The sequence below is a fragment of the Lactuca saligna genome, chromosome 4, assembly GCF_052625555.1.
Source record: "Lactuca saligna cultivar CGN05327 chromosome 4, ASM5262555v1, whole genome shotgun sequence".
Lineage (NCBI taxonomy): Eukaryota > Viridiplantae > Streptophyta > Magnoliopsida > Asterales > Asteraceae > Lactuca > Lactuca saligna.
In genome coordinates this window covers 183,553,133-183,572,816 of record NC_136420.1, presented here as the reverse complement: position 1 = coordinate 183,572,816, position 19,684 = coordinate 183,553,133, and positions in this window count along the sequence as shown.

The following is a 19,684-nucleotide window of genomic DNA, read 5'->3' as shown; positions in this document are numbered from 1 at the left end:
CTTCAAAATTGTTTTCTTTTTGTTAAAATGTTTTTTTACAACATGATGGATGTGTTTTAACACCATGCATGTATGATAAACAAGGTTGCATGTTCATGATCTTAGTGCAAAAATCGTTTTTAAGGATTAAAACATCAAGCTCAAGTTAAGAGTTTTTGAGAAACAAAATTTTGTTCATAAATACATGTATACATTTTGATAAGTTTTAATCTTTTGATCTCTGGAAAGATGACTAAAATATGAGTTTATCATGATATATTTAAAATACTTGAAAAGATTTACTCAAGGAAATGATGAAAACCCACTTTTCTAACCAATCATCATGCATGCAATCTGCCAGATTTCTTTACCTGACTTTAAACTGTCATATCTCACTCATTTCTTAGCCAAAATTCGTGATTATTTTTTCTAAAATATAATATTTTGAGTTAGCTTTCAAACCCATCTGACCTCACTGAAAAATTCCAATATTTCAAGTTTTACCAATTTTTACAAAACTGTTGCTCAAACAACACTTTTTTTATGAACATTTGTTTTGTGTTGCATGTTCAAAGGACTTATTCATCACTAAAAATCATTCAAAAATTATTTTGAACTCTTAATATCATGTATTAATAGGAACAAAAAGATCTTGATTCAAAAGTCTTTGTAACATGTTGCAAAAATTGTCAAAGTAACATCAATAATCTTTACATAAATCACAAGAACCAAGTTTTCTCTATAAATTTTATTGAGCTTTTAGGCATGGTTTTCATCATCAAAAATAAAAAACCAATTTTTCATTGTTATTAAATTGTATGAAGAGGCATTCTGGAAATTTTCAGCTCAATATATATTTTCTTTATTTTTTTTTTATGAAAATAATAAGACAATAGAGTGTTAAATCATATAAAATACTTACACTAGTAAATAAATTCTGGGAAAAATTCTTGGATGATTATTTAAGTTAATAAACATCTTCCATGAAGTTTCAATGACTTTTGTTGCTGTTTAGTATGATTTTCCATTTTTTTTGGGTATAATAAATCACAAAACCACTTTAGGAAGTGTGAAAATTGTACCTAATAATTTTCGCAGCTCTTACCTGTGGTGGGAGACTCAGAAAAATAATTTCAGAATTTTTATCATTTCCCAATTTTTGGTAGTTATAATGGCCTAAAAATAGGAAAAATAGTTCTGATTATCCAAAATTCATAAACTTTGACCAGAACATCGTGTTGTACAGTAGGAGGCTATATAAATTTTTTTATGATTTTTATCTACTGTATACTATTTTTCTCCTATTTTCTAAGATTAAATAAAGTTAAATACACATAAATACCCAAAACCGGATTATACAATATGAAAACCACTTTTGGTATTTTTCTCAGATTACTTACACTGTAGATGATGTTATAAAACTTTTTGGTAATTTATTTTAACTGTTTATTATTTATTCTTCAATTAATGATTATTTAAGGGGATAAAACAAGGAAAAATAGAAATACCCACTGAAAAATATCTTTTATATTTTTCCCAGTCTAGTTATGTATAATAACAGTTAAATAAAAAGTTTTGATAATATTGGAAAAGGTTTTCTATTTATTTCAATTTTTATTAGAATAAATGCATAAAAATCATAAAAATCGGTTAAACAGCTTAGAAACCTATTTTTATATTTTTCACAGATTAAGTATGTGTAATGACATTACTATAAAAAGTTTGGGGTATTTTCTTAACTGATTTCTATTTTTCATTGATTTTTATATATTTAGAGAATTAAATATATGAAAAATGGTTATGCATATCCATAATCTGTGAAAAATTATCTAGTAGTCTTTTAACACATTTAGAACCAAAATATGAAGTTTGGTAATTTTTATTAACAGTTTAGTATTATTCATAATTTTATGGTTATTCAAGAAACTAAGGTGGTGAAAAATAGTTAGACAAATCAAAAATTCAAGAAAATTTATCTTGAGGTCTTTGACTTTAATTAAACTAAAATGAAAAGTTTGGGAAATTTTAGAACTAAATTGATTTAGTTTTGAATATTTAATCATTGGAACACCTCTAAAATGTTAAATATTAACATTTCAATAATCTAAATTTTCCACTTAAATTGTTATATAACAATTGATTCTTTGAAACTTAATTTCCACAGAAAAATATTTATAATTTATCAATATTCAATTGTGACTCAGTATTGGCATAATTCTATTGTAGTAGTAAGTATACTAGTGTTACATTTCGATTAGAGACTCACTAGTGAATACACATATTGTAGGAATCGGTAGTGGTACTCGTGGAACGTAGTCAAGGCACCATTTGCATCATCTCAATGTATTGTGAGTATTCACGCACTCCCTTATTTTCAGTTTTTAAATGTTTTGGGGTGGAAAAGCATGTCCTAAACTATTTATATCCGTTGTATTTATTTAACTCGTATAAACTTGGTTGCTATATTTAGCATATTGTAAGTATTCACGCACTCCCCTATTTTCAGTTTTTAAATGTTTTGGGGTGGAAAAGCATGTCCTAAACTATTTATATCCGTTGTATTTATTTAACTCGTATAAACTTGGTTGCTATATTTAGCATATTGTGAGTATTCACGCACTCCCCTATTTTCAGTTTTTAAATGTTTTGGGGTGGAAAAGCATGTCCTAAACTATTTATATCCGTTGTATTTATTTAACTCGTATAAACTTGGTTGCTATATTTAGCATATTGTGAGTATTCACGCACTCCCCTATTTTTAGTTTGTTTAAATGTTTTGGGGTGGAAAAGCATGTCCTAAACTATTTATATCCGTTGTATTTATTTAACTCGTATAAACTTGGTTGCTATATTTAGCATATTGTGAGTATTCACGCACTCCCCTATTTTCAGTTTTTAAATGTTTTGGGGTGGAAAAGCATGTCCTAAACTATTTATATCCGTTTTATTTATTTAACTCGTATAAACTTGGTTGCTATATTTAGCATATTGTGAGTATTCACACACTTCCCTATTTTCAATTTTTAAATGTTTTTGGGTGGAAAAGCATGTCCTAAACTATTTATATCCGTTGTATTATTTAACTTGTATAAACTTGGTTGCTATATTTAGCATATTGTGAGTATTCACGCACTCCCATATTTTTACTGTTTTCATGTTTTGGGGTGGAAAAGCATGTCTAGAAAAACTATTATTTGCATGTTGTATTTAAATTGATTTGTATCGAACATGATTGCTATTGTATTGCTATGTCTCTCTATGTATGTCTATGCAACACGGAACATGAGAGCTTATCGTACTAAGGCCCTTCCCTTATCTCTAACCATTAACTCCTTGAGCCAATGGTCATTATGGATAGCGCTATTAGGAATTGACAACTCCTCACTCGCCCTATTGCTGGAGTGCATGATACCATATTCATCTATGGAACGATAAGCATAGATCTCGATAGGGCTTCAGTCATAGGTTTGGTTGAGACTCATTGTTTGCTCATACACATACAAACTCATTTCTCGTTATAGCAATAAACTTGTATTCATTAATAGCAATCAACTTTGTTTCTCATTAAAGCAATGTACTTGTATTTACGCAAAGCCTTATTTCAAGCTCGATTTTATAAACTTGTGAACTCACCAACTATTTTTATAGTTGACGCTCATTTTAAATGCTTTTTCAGGAATCATCGAGTAAGTGGCACTTTGGGACACTTCACTTTTAGGAGCATTCACGTGTGATGTATTTCAATTTACATTGTAATTTCTTTTAAAAGTTGTTCAAACCCATTGTAAAATTGTAATGATTTTTAATACTATGGTTGGTGTTGTCTTTTAACTTTTCCTATGAAACCCTTTGTACTGCCACACCCTATGTTTCCGCTTTAGCAGGGTGTGACACCAACTAACGAGTTTTCCGTCAAGAAGTTGACATCCACCGGTAGTGCTCTTTATGTCCAGTCCACATCCTCCTAAATCAGCACCAGAAAAGGATTGAATGAAAAATCCTGATCTTGCAGGATACCAGAGACCAAGAGAAGAGGTTCGCTTCAGGTAATGGAATATATTATTCACTGCCACCATGTGAGGTTCTATTGGATTAGCTTGAAACTAGGCTCTTGGTGCTTGCTTTAATACATAAACTGCTTTGTCCAATACATAGCAATGATCAGGGAATTTCTCGTTCACAAACCCTGGTGGTTGCTCGACATAGACAGTTTCTTCCAATTCGCCATTCAAAAAGGCACATTTGACGTCCATTTGGAAAACTTCGAAGTTTTTATGAGCAGTGTACGCCAAGAAGATTCTAACTGATTCCAACCTAGCTACTGAAGCGATGGTTTCCTCATAATCTATACCTTCCTCTTGACAATATCCTTTCACCACCAAACGATCCTTGTTGCGAATGACATTCCCTTCTTTGTCTACCTTGTTTCTGAAGACCCATTTCAAGCCTATCACAAATGCATCCTTTGGTGTAGGTAGTAGCCTCCAAACTCTGTTATGTTCAAACTCATGAAGCTCATCTTGCATTGCTTGGACCTAATCAGAATGATCAAGTTCAAAATTTACAGTTTTTGGTTCAATCTTGGAAACAAACGAATTAAACATACAAAATTCAACTTTAGAGAATAATGCAGTTTGTTTTGCTTTTAATTGAGAACGAGTAAGAACTTTTTCTGAAGTTTCACCAATAATCTGTGATTTGGGATGGTCTTTGGTCCATTTCACTAATGAAGGATAACTTGGGTCATATGCTGGATCCAATTCAACATTCACTTCTACTTCAACTTCTGATAGATCACCCTCGCCTTCGTTAATTATACTTTCACTCTCTTTCTCCCCCATGACTGGCGAAGTGTAATCTTTAGTAGCATCAGATTTTGCACCCTCTATTGGAGATGTTTTCTCCCCCTCGATCGAACTATTACTTGGTGGTTTTGGATTAGTGCATTCTCCTTCTCCCGAGCCTTTATAAGATGACGATAGAATGGGATTCTCCCCCTCGAAAGATGCTTTGTTTGATATTGATGTGGTTGAACTTTCCCCTTGAAATGGTGGAGTACTCTTAGCGGTAGGAGGTTCACTTTCCATCTCTTTGGCAACTTCATCTATAATCTTCTTGAGACTATCAATTGTATTATCTACGACTTTTGCTTCTGAGTGTGCTGCTTTCTCTGGTTCATCAAATAGGTGCATGTATTCTTCAAATAGGTTGGCTATTGGAACCGAGACTTGTCCAAATTCCGGAAAAATTTCTCCTACGTCAGTTTCACCTCTTTGTACTTTCTTCATGTAATTATCGTCAAAGGTGACTTAACAGGTTTCTTCAATTCGTTTAGAGCGTTTATTCAACACTCTCTATGCCTTTAACGTTAGTGAATAACCCAGAAAAATTCCTTCATCGGTTTTGACATCAAACTTATTACGGTTCTCTTTAGAATTGAAAATAAAACACCTCGAACCGAATATGTGGAAAAATTTGACATTTGGATTTCGGTTGTTTAAGATCTCATATGGAGTTATAGAGAATCTTTTATTTAGTAAGGACCAATTTTGAGTATAGCAAGCTGTTGCAACAACATCAGCCCAAAAGTATAATGGAAGTGAAGCGAAACTCAGCATCGTTCTGGCTGCCTCACACAAAGAACGGTTTCGTCTTTCAACAATTCCATTTTGTTGTGGTGTATAAGGGAACGAAAAATTATGACTTATTCCATTGTCAGTCAGAAAGCTCTTAAAATCATTATTCTTGAATTGCAGACCATTGTCACTTCTGATATTCCTCACTGTTTTCCTCAGCTGCACTTCCACTTTCTTGATGAATGTCTTCAACTTGGGAGTTGCATCTGATTTCTGTTTAAGAAAGAAAACCCAGGTGAAGCGTGAAAAGTCATCTACAATTAAAAGAATATACTTACTACCATCGAAGATTTCAATAGCACAAGGTCCACATAAGTCAATGTGTAAGAGTTCAAGAGCATTAACTATCTTTGTATTGATTCTTGTAGGGTGCCTTATTCTACTTTGTTTGCCCATCTCACATGTTGCACATAGATGTTCTTTGTCGAACATGAGAATAGGAAGTCCTCGAACATGATCACCAAGCACCAACTTATTGATGTCCTTGAAGTTCAAGTGCAATAGTCATCGATGCCACAACCAGCTTTCATATGTACTTGCCTTTGATCGCAAACATATTGCTGGTTTTCCTCGTATAGGATTGAGATTTAAAGGGTACATCTCTCCCTTACGTTCAGATTTCAACATAATCTTCTTGGATTATTTATCAATTATTTCAGAACCCTCATTGCCGAATGATACTTTTAGACTAGTGCCCACAACTAATAGTGACACACCAATGAGGTTATGCTGCAATCCTTCCACATATGTCACTTTTCAAATAGAGAAATATCCATTTGATATCATACCGTAGCCCTTGATTGTGCCATAGGAGTTATTTCCATATTTCACACACCCACTATCTTTCAGGGACCAAAACTCCCTTAGCTCTTCCTTCCTTCTTGTCATGTGACGCGAGCAGCCACTATCTATGTACCATTCCTCATCGAACTGCTCGTCACTTATTACCTGCAAATTCAAGCAGATTTAGGAACCCAAAGTCGCTTGGGTCCTTGTGATTTTTTCACAAAAAGCGGAATTGCAGTGGAAATATCAACCAAATATGTTCTTTTTACCAGAGTTGTTTGATCTTTTCTTTTAACTGTATACACTTTGATTTTAGTTTTATCTTGTTTAAACTTAAGTGCATTTGTTGGTTTGTTAGATGGTATTGGCACTTGATTTTTCTTTTGAGATCTAGGGTTAGTTGATTGTTTCTTAGAATCAGAAGTTAGTTTTCCCTTTCCTTTGATGTCCTTCAAAGAATCTGCCTTGCTTTGGGACTTGGATGGACCAAAACCGGGTTTAGGACTGAAACTGGGTTTAGGACCGAAACCGGGTTTAGGACCGAAATTGGGTTGTGGACCGAATGTTGACTTTCAGTTCTGAGACTTGGAGTTGTAGGAACTTGGACTCAAATTTTCCTTTCCATTATCTGATGATGCTCTCTTTGAAGGGACATGATTTGGATTTTGATATTGCCAGCAACTTTTTCGCTCATTCAGTTTCTTTGCATATCTTTGATTTCTTAGGAGTTTTTGTTCAGCTAGCTCCTTTTGTGATTTGTGGATGTTGAAGCTGACCTTTGGCTTGTTCATTTGAGTTTCGGTTGTTTTGAACGAAACGCTTGGTCTTCCTTTGGTTCATCAGGGATATCTTTGGTTCCACTTGTGCTTGGTTTGTCAAAACTTGAAGCTTTATTTATAAGTTTAGCTACGTATTTTCCTTTGACCCTCCAAGAAGTCTGCTCAGACAAACCTACAGTTTCATCTGCATTATCAATAAGTGCTGACCAGAAGTAGTCATCACATCCATCAGCATTATCATTTTCGACCATGATTCTTAATTCTGACGTCTTCTTAGGAGTGACCCCTGTAACTGCATAAACCTGATTTGGCACAGTCTGAACTTTTTGATAAGCCATAGCCTTTTCTTTGAGTTTGTTTTCCTTATCTTTTGCCAGTCGAGCAGATTCAACTGATTTTTCTGAGATTAATGGTTTCTCATTCTCAATTGGGCTCTTCATAAACTCAGAGCAATCAACTACGTCTTCTACATATATTTCACTCATCTCACTTTCTTCATCAAATTCAGACGTATTTTCTAAGTCTATTTTATTATCAGAAGCTAATTTGGCATTGGATTGGTCAAATGAGTGAATGGTGTCTGACTTGATTTTCAACCTATCATTTTCATCTAAGATATGTTTTAGCATACATTTGTGTTCCAGTCCAATTTTTTAGGACATGGATGTCTGTTCTGATGTTACTACTGATTCACATTCAGCTATGACCTCATCTTCTTTAAATTCAAGAAATGGCAAAATCTTTTTCTTTCCTATCTCACAAATTAAATGCAATTGAGCTATATTAGTGTATTAACGCTTAGCAATTAAACAAAAAACATTCCTTTGTTTCAAAAACTTTAAATTGTCTCTTTGCAAATAAATGCTTTCATCCCTAGTCCTAACTAACTCCTGCTCCTTCAGCTCTATCCACATTCTTCTCTCCTCACTCTTCGTTGTCACCCTGCTAATTTGGTCAGTTAGGTTAGAATTTGTTAACCGAGTTTGCATGAGACTACCACTTAGATTAGAAATTTAAGTTTTAATTCATTTAACTCTTCTTCATATTCTATTATTGGAACATTAAGAGAACCTAGGATAGATTGTACCTTTTTGATCAAACGATCATAGTCGTTGATATGCTCACTAATTGGCTTTGCTGCAAAACATTTGTTTTCAGTCAGGTTCGGTTCCTCACTTGCACTTGCGGTTGATGAACTAGCTGTAACAATCAAGCACTTTCCAGCCGAACCTACTTCCTTTGCCACACAAGCCTTTCCATGAGTAGGCTTTCTCACCTCTTTGTCTTCAGAATCGGTTGACCAAACTTTGACGCCACCGAACTCATCTTCATCTGCATTCTCATGCACAATCAAGGCATTCATAGAACTGTTAGTTTCTTTCTTTTTCTTGATCTCTTCCAACTTGCGTATATAGTATGCTTCATCATCTTCTCCATCTCTTTTCTCAACCAATTTCATTAGCATGCAATCTTTGGCAAAGTGGTTTTTACCGTGGTAGTAATTGCAGTCGTATCCTGAGTCTATGTTACACCCCGAAATCGATGGCGGAAACGTTCCAGGGCGGAGGACGTCATATAGTATCGCAACCAATGTACATAGTAATCGTAGTAAACTCAAAACATTACATTACATATGGATAATTACATTTGTTTGAAAGCAAAGTGTTACAAAAGTTATACATATATTTCATATGAACAAAAGATAAGACGAGTCTTCTATATGCTCCGTCTTCTCCAAAAGATCATTGTGTACCTGTCTAATGTGGACCTGAGAATACAAGCAGTTTGAAAATCAGCATAAAGCTGGTGAGTTCATAAACGGTTTAGTTTTGTAAACGAATAGGTTTCCTTTGGTTTTTTTGAAAAAGTCGTTATCCAAGAGAATCCCATATTTTCTTATAAGTAAAGTTTAATTTTCCATTCGTTACACGGTCAAGTTAAGTTTGGTTAGGAACAGTTCGTTATCTTAGGAAAAACCCTTATTTTCCTATATGTAAATTTGTTATTCGTTTATTCTACAGTTTCGTTAGGAACAATTCGTTATCCAAGGAAAAACCCTTATTTTCCTAAAAGTCGTGGTTAGTTCTTGGTTTGGAATGCTATGTACTAGTATCTATCATACTTGTCGTTCTATTACTACCCGAGGACGTATCTTATTAGTTTTAATCCAAATTAATGATTACTATGAATTCTTCGTAGATTATGAAATATAACATAAATTATAACACTTTATCAAGAAATCTATGGTTAATCTGAAAGGTAATTCTGCAATTCGAATTATTGGCTAATACGGTGTTCGATATTAAAAACATACAAAATAGAAACATTTGAACTAAAATAATAAGTTTGAGTACAATATTTCCTTGTACTTTTTCTTGTATTCCCCCCTGAAAACATTTGAAAAACACGGAAAAAGAGTAGGGGTATGAACTCACCAATCGCAGAATGTGTCGGTTTGGATGCTAAACGTCAGTTCGGGGCTTGAACGCGTGCAAGGTTCCTATGTAATATGAAAAGATACAAATTTGTATCTAATTAGGTTTTGTACTACTAATTAATTGAGAATATACACTTCGAGATGCAAAAACACTTCATCCCAAGTGTTAGGAGTGACCCGGGTCGCATCTAAGGGTGTGTAGGGCCTAATTATGGAGTTTACTTTCAAGAATAAGTCCTTAGGGGAGTTTACGGTCCAATGATCATATCCCCATTATTTTACGGCCATAAACTCATGGGTGGTATGTTCTTGAATGCCAAATGGTCTTACAATGCACACAGGAAGGTTCTAGGGTTGATTCCATGGCTTAGGAAGTGATCTGGACTTGAAATGACCTTGGATAAGGAGTTTACGGTTTATGAAGATGTTCTTGGGGAGTTTGCTACCTTAAACACATGAGTTTACAACCGTCAACTCATGTTTGTCCATGTTTCATGGGTTTTAGTGGTTGTAGGTTAAGCATACAAAGTTCTAGGTCCAATTCCAAGCCATACAAGGTGTTAAAGGCGCTTTAACACCCATTGGGGGTGTTTATGGTCTAAGGAGGGGTGTTTGCTGTCCAAGAGTGTTCTTGCACTGTAAAATCAAGTTTGATTCATTTTTGTATGTTTTGGTGCATCTCATGAAGGAATATAAGGTTCTATGCACTCATGGAAGCTCATGGAAGCCTTTGGAGGTGTTTAAGGGCAATTTAAGACCTTAAAAAGGTGTTTATGTTCCATGAATGAGGGTTTACGGTCCAAGAATGTTCTTGGGCCGTAAACTCATGTCCATACCTCAATTGGTGAGATTTTGGGGTCCTAACCTCATGCATGCAAGTTTCTAAGCCATATCTAAGCACTAGAAGTGATTTGGAAGGGTTTTGGGGATTCAAAACCCTCTTTAGGGGTGTTCACGGTTTTGGAAGGGTTCTTAAACCATAAACACATGTTCTTGAGTGTTTTGGGTGATTCAAACATAGATTTGCATGATAAGAAAGCTTAACAAGAAGCTAGAAAAGATTACTTACCAAATTGAAGCTTGAAAGGGGGATTTTTGGATCAAACTCGAGTTTTTAGAGAGAGAGTAATGAGAGAAAGTGTTTTAAGAGAGAGAAAAAGCTTCAAAATGATGTCACTTAATCCCTCATATAGGGTTTGAGTTTATGGCTCGAAGAAATTCTACCCGATACCGACGTTAAACGGAGCTTTTGGTCGTAGTCGTTAGAAGTTGTCGTAACCCGATATGGTCGAAACTAAAAGTTTTCTAAGTAATAGTTTGGGATGTTTACATGAGTTTCTAACGTGTTTGGATACCAATTAAGTCATAATAGAAGTCTAAAAAAATGACTTAATTTAAAAGCTTAAACGAAAACAATTCGAAAAAATAAACAAATTTTATAGACGGAAACGGGTTACGGCGATGGAGCAAACTTCCCGTTGTCACATTATCCCCCCGTTAGAGGGAATTTCGTCCCGCAATTCAAACTTTAAATACAAATCAAGGATTTGGAAAGAGATACGGATACTTCAGTTTTATCGGATCTTCACGCTCCTAGTGAGCTCGGGTCCTTCACTTATCGAGATATGACTTTGTTTCGTACGTTTAACCCTTCGGTCTATGGTTTCGATTGGTTCTCTCATGAGGTTCAGACTTTCGTTGATTTCGGTCTCATCAAAAGGATTACTAGGGTTTCGTCGAATAGGCACTTCTTAAGGACAAAGACATGGAATACCGGATGGATGCTGCTAAGTTCTGAGGGTAGTCGGAGTTTGTAGGCTACGGATCGATCCTAATGAGGATTTCAAAAAGTACTATGTACCTTGGGTTAAGTTTTACGCGTTTCAAAATGTATCATACCTTCTTCACTTACTACGTGACCAAAGAAAATGGTTAGATCGATGGGTATCACTACATCCTCGTAGTGACCATATTGAATCCTGAATGTTGTTTTGGAACATCATTCTCGTGAACTCGAAGCTGACTGGGTAACTTCTGCATTTCTACTGGAGCCTATCGATGCAGAGATTTGGCTATAAGGTTTGCTCCGGGAATTGGGTCGATACCAAACTCTACTTGGCATCCGAAGGGAATTCCCGTGAGCTCTTCGTAAAAGACATCAGGAGAAATTGCAGACTTCGGGGACGCTCTTGAGGTCTTTAACTTCCTGTTTCTCGTTGACCCATAGGCTGGAAACAAATTTTATCGCTAATGCTCTCTTTCTCACCGTTAGCTACCCCGACGGTAAACGTTTCAGTTACTAGTCGAGGACTATGTTTATGAAGATGTTCGAATGAATAGCTAACAAATTATCTTTCAGTATTAGAATTGAAAAGGATTGCAAGCATAAGGGTTATCGAAATGGAATATACCTGTGGCAACGGTGGGATCAGCGGCTGTCTCATTTTGTTCCATAGCTAGGACTCTCTCGGTGTTGCCAGTTGTTGCTACCTTGGGGCAGTTTCTCTTATAATGCTCGACTTCGCCGCAACCATAGCAGGCCTGACTGATGCCCGCTCCGGAAGCTTGATTAGTTGGTGTTTTGCAGCTTCGTGCAAGGTGACCCTCTTGGGCACAGTTTTTGCAAAATTTCTCACGATAGGGACCGGGGATGCGGTGGTGGTAACTGCATCGTTTACACCACGGGAGAATACCAACATATCCGGTGATAGGTGCTTGGGCTGAGGAACCAACGACATAATCAACAGCAGGGGTAGTGGCAGCGTGGACTGCCACTATCTGCTGTTTCTTCGAGAACTAGTGTGAAGACTGACCTTCCTCCTTCGTCTTCCGAAACTTTCTTTTCTCACCACTTCTCTCTGTCGGCTCAGGAGTGGTGGCTGCTTCCTCTATGTCCTACCTATGGTCGATCAAGATTTGCACTAGGCATTTGGCGCTATCATATGTATCCGGCTTCACAGCTAAAGCAGTCTATTTGGTTGGCTGGGTCAACCCCCAGATGAACCTCTCAACCTTTTTGCTTTCCCGGGTAACCATCCCCGGACAAAGAAGCGCCAAGTCATCAAACCTTGATGTGTAAGCGGCGATATCGGAACCTTTCATCTTCAGGTTCCAGAGTTCATGCTCCAGCTTCTGTATTTCACCCCGGGGGCAGTACTCTGCGCGCAGAAGTTCCTTCTTGACTTCCCAACCCATAGCATTAGCCACAGGTAGGGTTAAGGATTTGACTCGGCCGTTCCACCAAGTCAGAGCTTTATTGGTGAATGTGCAGGCGGCGAATTTCACCTTGTCGGATTCTGAACAGGCACAGATCTCGAAGACAGATTCGATTTTCTCTAACCACCGAGTTAGGGCAATGACACCTCCTGTGCCATCGAAGAATGTGGGTTTTGCATTCATAAAGTCCTTATAAGAACACTCCTTCCGGTGTCCTTGGCTACCTTCCTTGTTTTGGGGCTGCGGACCACCTCCTTGTCCACCTAAACCACTGAGATTCATTTGCGATAGGGTAGCTGTCACAGCAACATTGACAGCTGCTTGAAATATGACGGGATCAAATTGAGAAGGAGGTGGTGGCGGAGGAGGATTGTTATTCTTTGAGCTGGGTCTTTTCCTCAGAGGCATCTTGATCTAAAATAAGCAAGAAAGAGAGGATCATAAGTCCTCTGAATTGAATCAAGAGATATGGAACATGGGATATCTTATTAAGACAAATATAGAATTCTATTAAGCGATAAAGCAGGAAAGAGTTATCAAAGCAGATAAACTATCGCTAAAGGAATGATTGAGGAGCAACATTTGAATGATGATTTCTATAACGGATTTGGCTCGAGAAATACTCCCATAGTATTTCATGATTTGTTGTGATGACGGCTCGTTGTTTGGGTATTGCGTAAGTTTTAGGCATGTTGAACACCACAGTCACTCCCAAGCACATGTTAGCCGTGTCTCGAATGAATATAGTTGATCAGGCTATATTGACCCTAGACACGACTACATAACTGCCCAGGTTTAACCGTAGCGTCCAACACCCATTTACTTATGTTTTGTTCTACTTGTAGTTACAGATTTCGATGGTTAGGTATACTTGGATACTTTTGAAAATACTTATATTTTAAAGTATACATTTAGTACAGAGCACTTCAGCCCCTTAGTGTTTATACTCTTATACCATGTAAGGTTTGGTATACTATTTCACTATAAACAAGGGCTTTGATACCAATCTGTCACACCCCGAAACCAATGGCGGAAACGTTCTGGGGTGGAGGACGTCATATAGTATCACAACCAATGTACATAGTAATCGTAGTAAACAAAAAACATTACATTACATATGAATAATTACATTTGTTTGAAAGCAAAGTGCTACAAAAGTTATACATATATTTCATATGAACAAAAGATAAGACGAGTCTTCTATACGCTCCGTCTTCTCCAAAATATCGTTGTGTACCTGTCTAATGTGGACCTGAGAATACATGCAGTTTGAAAATCAACATAAAGCTGGTGAGTTCATAAGCGATTTATTTTTGTAAAGGAATAGGTTTCCTTTGGTTTTTCTGAAAAAGTCGTTATCCAAGAAAATCCCATATTTTCTTATAAGTAAACTTTAGTTTTCCATTCGTTACACGATCAAGTTAAGTTTGGTTAGGAACAGTTCGTTATCTCAGGAAAAACCCTTATTTTCCCATATGTAAATTTGTTATTAGTTTATTCTACAGTTTCGTTAGGAACAATTCATTATCCCAGGAAAAACCCTTATCTTCCTAAAAGTCGTGGTTAGTTCTTGGTTTGGAATTCTATGTACTAGTATCTATCATACTTTTCGCATTAATTAGGTATTCTGTTATCCTAGTTATCCTATACTCGAATGTCGAATATCTACTTTACTTAGCAGTATTTTCGAAACTCTATCGATATCCAAAGGCGTACTTTCGTATTCGTTTTATTCGTATTCGTTGTATTTGTTTTATTCATATTAGCATTATTCGTATTCGTACTATTCGTATTCGTATTATTCGTATTCGTTTTATTCCTAGCTGTACTTTCGCCGTTGTATTATTATCCGAGGACGTATCTTATTATTATTAATCCTAATTAATGATTAGTATGAATTCTTCGTAGATTATGAAATATAACATAGATTATAACACTTTATCAAGAAATCTATGTTTAATCTGAAAGCTAATTCTGCAATTCGAATTATTAGCTAATACGGTTCTCGATATTAAAAATATACAGAATATAAACATTTGAACTGAAATAATAATGTAACAACGTGAATTTTCAAAACAAATTTTCATTTCTTAAAACATATTTTCATCCAAATCAAACCATAAAAATCCAATGTATCATAATCATAATACAAAACATGTCAAATCCCAAGATCATAAAATAAATCTTCCGTCAGTGTGTACAGATCATGCCGGTGCCTTCCCACGGTCCTCGCTAGTACCTGAAACATATAACACAACAACTGTAAGCATAAATGCTTAGTGAGTTCCCCAAAATACTACTTACACACATACGCCTTTCCAGGATATGACCTTCCGGTCCATGTGTCTCAGGGGACTTCCGTCCCAATCCGGTAAACCTTCCGGTCCTACCCGTGTCGACCTTCCGGTCCATGACTCCCTAACCTTCCGGTCCACGTCATAATGCCTTCCGTCCCATAGCGTAATGCCTTCCAGCCCATAACACGCGTAGCATACATAGCACATACGAAACGGTTAACTTAATCACATACAATGCATACATCTTATAACACATCCGACCTTCCGGTCACACATAGATACCCTTCCAGGTACAGTATAGTGAGAAGACTCACCTCGTAGGAAGTCTAGAATCTCACGTGCTCGATATCTCTGAATCTCGAAACGACGACCCAACCCCGCCTATTCACAACGAATAATCATTCTAATTAATATAGGCTTCCAAGACTAAGCTACACCCCTTTTCACTATCCCACAGAGGGGTAAAAGACCATTTCACCCCTCCTTGACTCAAAAGTCCACATGTTGACCAAAACCCTAAAAGCAACAAAAGTCAACAGCAAGCAGTACGCGGGGCGTACCAGCTCCTGTACGCGGGGCGTACTCTCGCATTCCAGAAATGGGGAATGCGTCCCACTACGCGGCGCGTACTGGGACTACACCCAACGTACATCTCAGTTTCTTACTTCCATATTCTAATGTCTTAAACGATTAAGACATAACCCCATATTCCAGATCTGGCCAAAATAATACTTCTTATACCATAAAGTCGAAACCTTTAAGCCTTGGCATGGCTAAGAGGTTCCCCACACCTTCTAACACCTTTCCTTTCCCCTCCAAGAGTCTAGATCTCATGCATGGCTCAACATCCACGTCCAAGATTGCATTTTTATGAACATGCAAATCATATAGTCCTAGAATGTGATAGATCTACGACAATGGAGACTACTTGCTCATAAAGTCTCCATCTTGGGACGAAAAACCCTAGAAATTGGTCCGAGAAGCAAACCATAAAAACTACAAGGCAAGATCTGAACTTTTTACCTCAAGAAGATGCTCCAACCTTTGTAGTCCTCAGATCTACACTTGTCCACCAACTTCTAGCCTCCACAAGGGACTCCTCTTCTCTTTTACTACCTTGAAATGACACTTTGAAGCTTAGAACACTCACACCCAAGCTAAAAACAAAGGAAATGGTCTCTTAGGGTTTCTTTCTGAAGGATGGTGACTGAGGGACAAGACCATCTCATTCCTTTTATAGCCCTCAAGTCATATTAGGGTTTTGAGTTACGACCAGTTACGCTCGACGTAACCTTAGGTACGCTCAGCGTACCCAGGTGACATCGCTTTCAAAAAAAGCGCGCGAGTACGCACATCGTACTCTTTGTACGCCCCTCGTACTCACTCAACACAAATGGCCAAAATGACATTATGGAAATGATGAAGGGTTAAATGGTCGTACCTGGATTTTCGGCTGTTACATATCTCCCCCACTAGAACCAGACTTCTTCCCCGAAGTCTTATACTGAATAAAACTCCGGATGCTGCTGCCGCATCTCCGACTCGGACTCCCATGTCAGCTCTGACCCCTTCCAATGCTACCACTACACTTGCACCAAAGGCACTTCCTTGTTCCTCAGAACCTTAACCTTTCCATCCCTAATTACCACCGGTTTCTCAACATAGTTCAGGCCTGCATCCACCTGAATATCCTATAATGGTACCATTGCCGACTCGTCGGCTATACACTTCCTCAACTGTGACACATGAAAGGTGTCGTGAATCTGACACAACTCCGCAGGTAGATCCAAACGGTAGGCTACCCTGCCTACCCTCGCAATTACCCTGAAAGGTCCAATATATCGAGGCCCCAACTTGCCCCTCTTCTTGAATCGGATCACTCCTTTCCAAGGAGAGACCTTTAAGAGTACAAGGTCACCAACTTGAAACTCGAGCTCAGATCGACGCCTGTCTGCATAACTCTTCTGGCGACTCTGAGCGGTCAACAATCTCTGCCTGGCCTGCTGTATCTGCTCTGTCATCTAAAGCACGATCTCCGTACTACCCATTACACGTTGCCCCACCTCTCCCCAGCAAATGGGGGTCCGACACCTCCTCCCATACAACAGCTTAAAGGGTAGCATACCAATGCTCGAATGATGGCTGTTGTTGTACGAAAACTCCACCAAGGGTAAATATGTTTCCCAACTTCCTCCAAAATCCAAAACACATGCTCGAAGCATATCCTTGAGTGTCTGAATCATCCGCTCACTCTGCCCGTCTGTCTGTGGGTGGTATGCGGTACTGAAATGCAACCTCGTACCTAACTCCTCGTGAAACTTCTTCCAAAATCTAGAAGTAAATCATACGTCTCGATCTTAAACAATCAACATCGGAACCCCATGACGCGATACCACCTCCCTCACATACAACTCTGCCAACCTCTCAGCAGAAGAGCTCTCACTGATAGCAAGAAAATGAGCGCTCTTCATCAACCTATCGACAATCACCCAAAATTGCATCGACTCCCCTCGCAGTCCTTGGCCATTTGGTGATAAAATCCATGGTAATATGTTCCCACTTCCACTCGAGGATCTCCAGCGGCTGCAGCTTACCATGCGGACGCTGGTGCTCCGCCTTAACCTGGCAACAAGTTAGGCACCTCTCGACGAACCACGCAACATCCCTCTTCATACAGGGCCACCAATACTCCTTCTTCAGGTCCAGATACATCTTAGTGCCCCGGGATGGATCGAGAACTTCGATCGATGTTCCTCTTCCATCAAAATGGTACGCGTCCCGCCCACAAACGGTACCCAAATCCGACCCTAAAACGTCATAAGTCCCCGGCTATCAGTAACGAACTCCGATACCTGCCCGAAAACTCGCTCCCTCTTTCGGTTTTCTGGTCTCACAGCCTCAGCCTGGGCCCCTCGGATGGTGTCCAATACCAGAGTCATCACTTTCAACCTCATACAAACATCTCGAATCGGGGCGCTCTCCGCCCTACGGCTGAAACCATCGGCAACGACATAGTCTTGCCCGGGTGGTACATGATCTCACAATCATAATCCTTCACCACATCCAACTATCTCCTCTGGTGCATATTCAGGTTGGGATGATCCATCAAGTACCTCAGACTCTCGTAGTCCGTGTATATGGTACACCGAACCCTATATAGATAGTGGCCAGATCTTGAGGGCATTCATCACAGCCCCCAGCTCCAGATCGTGGGTGGGATATCTCGACTCATGAGGCTTCAGCTGCCTCAATGCATATGCTATCACGTGTCCCCTTTGCATAAGCACTGCCCCAAACCTATATATTGATGCATCATAGTATACCACAAAATCCTCCATCCCTTCCGGGAGTGCGAGCACCAGGGCTTCGCACAACTTCTGGCGAAGTGTCTTAAATGAGGACTGTTGCTCCGGACCCCATGAAAATGCAACACCCTTCCGAGTCATCTTGGTAAGTGGCACGACAATCTTGGAGAAATCCCTAATAAACCTCCGATAATAGCCGACCAATCCCAAAAAGCTCCTGATCTCAGTGGGTGATCTCGGTACCTCCCATCTCATCACCGCCTCGATCTTGGCCGGATCGACCAATATCCCTTTCTGGTTAACAAGATGCCAAAGGAACTGGACCTCTCGTAACCAGAAATCACACTTAGAGAAATTGGCATACAGCCTCTCCGATCGTAGAACTCCAAGGATCTCCCTTAAATGCTCCTCATGCTGCTCTCTAGACTTTGAATATACCAAAATATCATCAATGAATACGATCACTGATCGATCCAGCATCAGCCTGCACACCCTGTTCATGAGATCCATGAATGCAGCTGGGGCATTTGTGAGTCCAAAAGGCATCACCACAAACTCGTAATGTCCATAACGAGTTCTGAATGCAGTCTTCTGGATATCTTCATCCCGAACCCTCATCTGATGATAACCCGACCTCAAGTCTATCTTGGAAAACCAAGATGCCCCCTGAAACTGATTGAACAGATCATCGATCCTTGGTAATGGATACCGGTTCTTGACCGTCAACTTGTTCAACTCCCGGTAATCAATACACATCCGGTGTGAACCATCCTCCTTCTTGACAAAAAGGATCGGCGCTCCCCAAGGTGAGCTACTCGGTCGAATTAACCCCCTCCCCAACAACTCCTGAAGCTACAAGGATAACTCCTGCATCTCTGGTGGAGCGAGGCGATAAGGCACCTTAACGATAGGTGTTGCTCTCAGAACCAAATCGATACGGAACTCCACTTGTCTTTCCGGAGGCACGCCCAATAGTTCCTCGGGGAAAACATTCGGAAAATCGCACACTATCGGGACCTCGTCGATCGAACTTGGCCTCCCCGTAGCCACTCGTGTGTCCATCACATAAGCTACAAACCCACGGCAGCCTTGCTGCAAACTCTGCCTCGCCCTGGCAGCCAAGCAAAACGTTGACCCACACTGGGTCCCTTCGCCATACACAGTAAGAACTCCCCCACTAGGGTCTTGTATGGTTACCAGCTGTCTCTCGCAGTCAATAACCGCTCCAAACTTACTCAACCAGTCCATG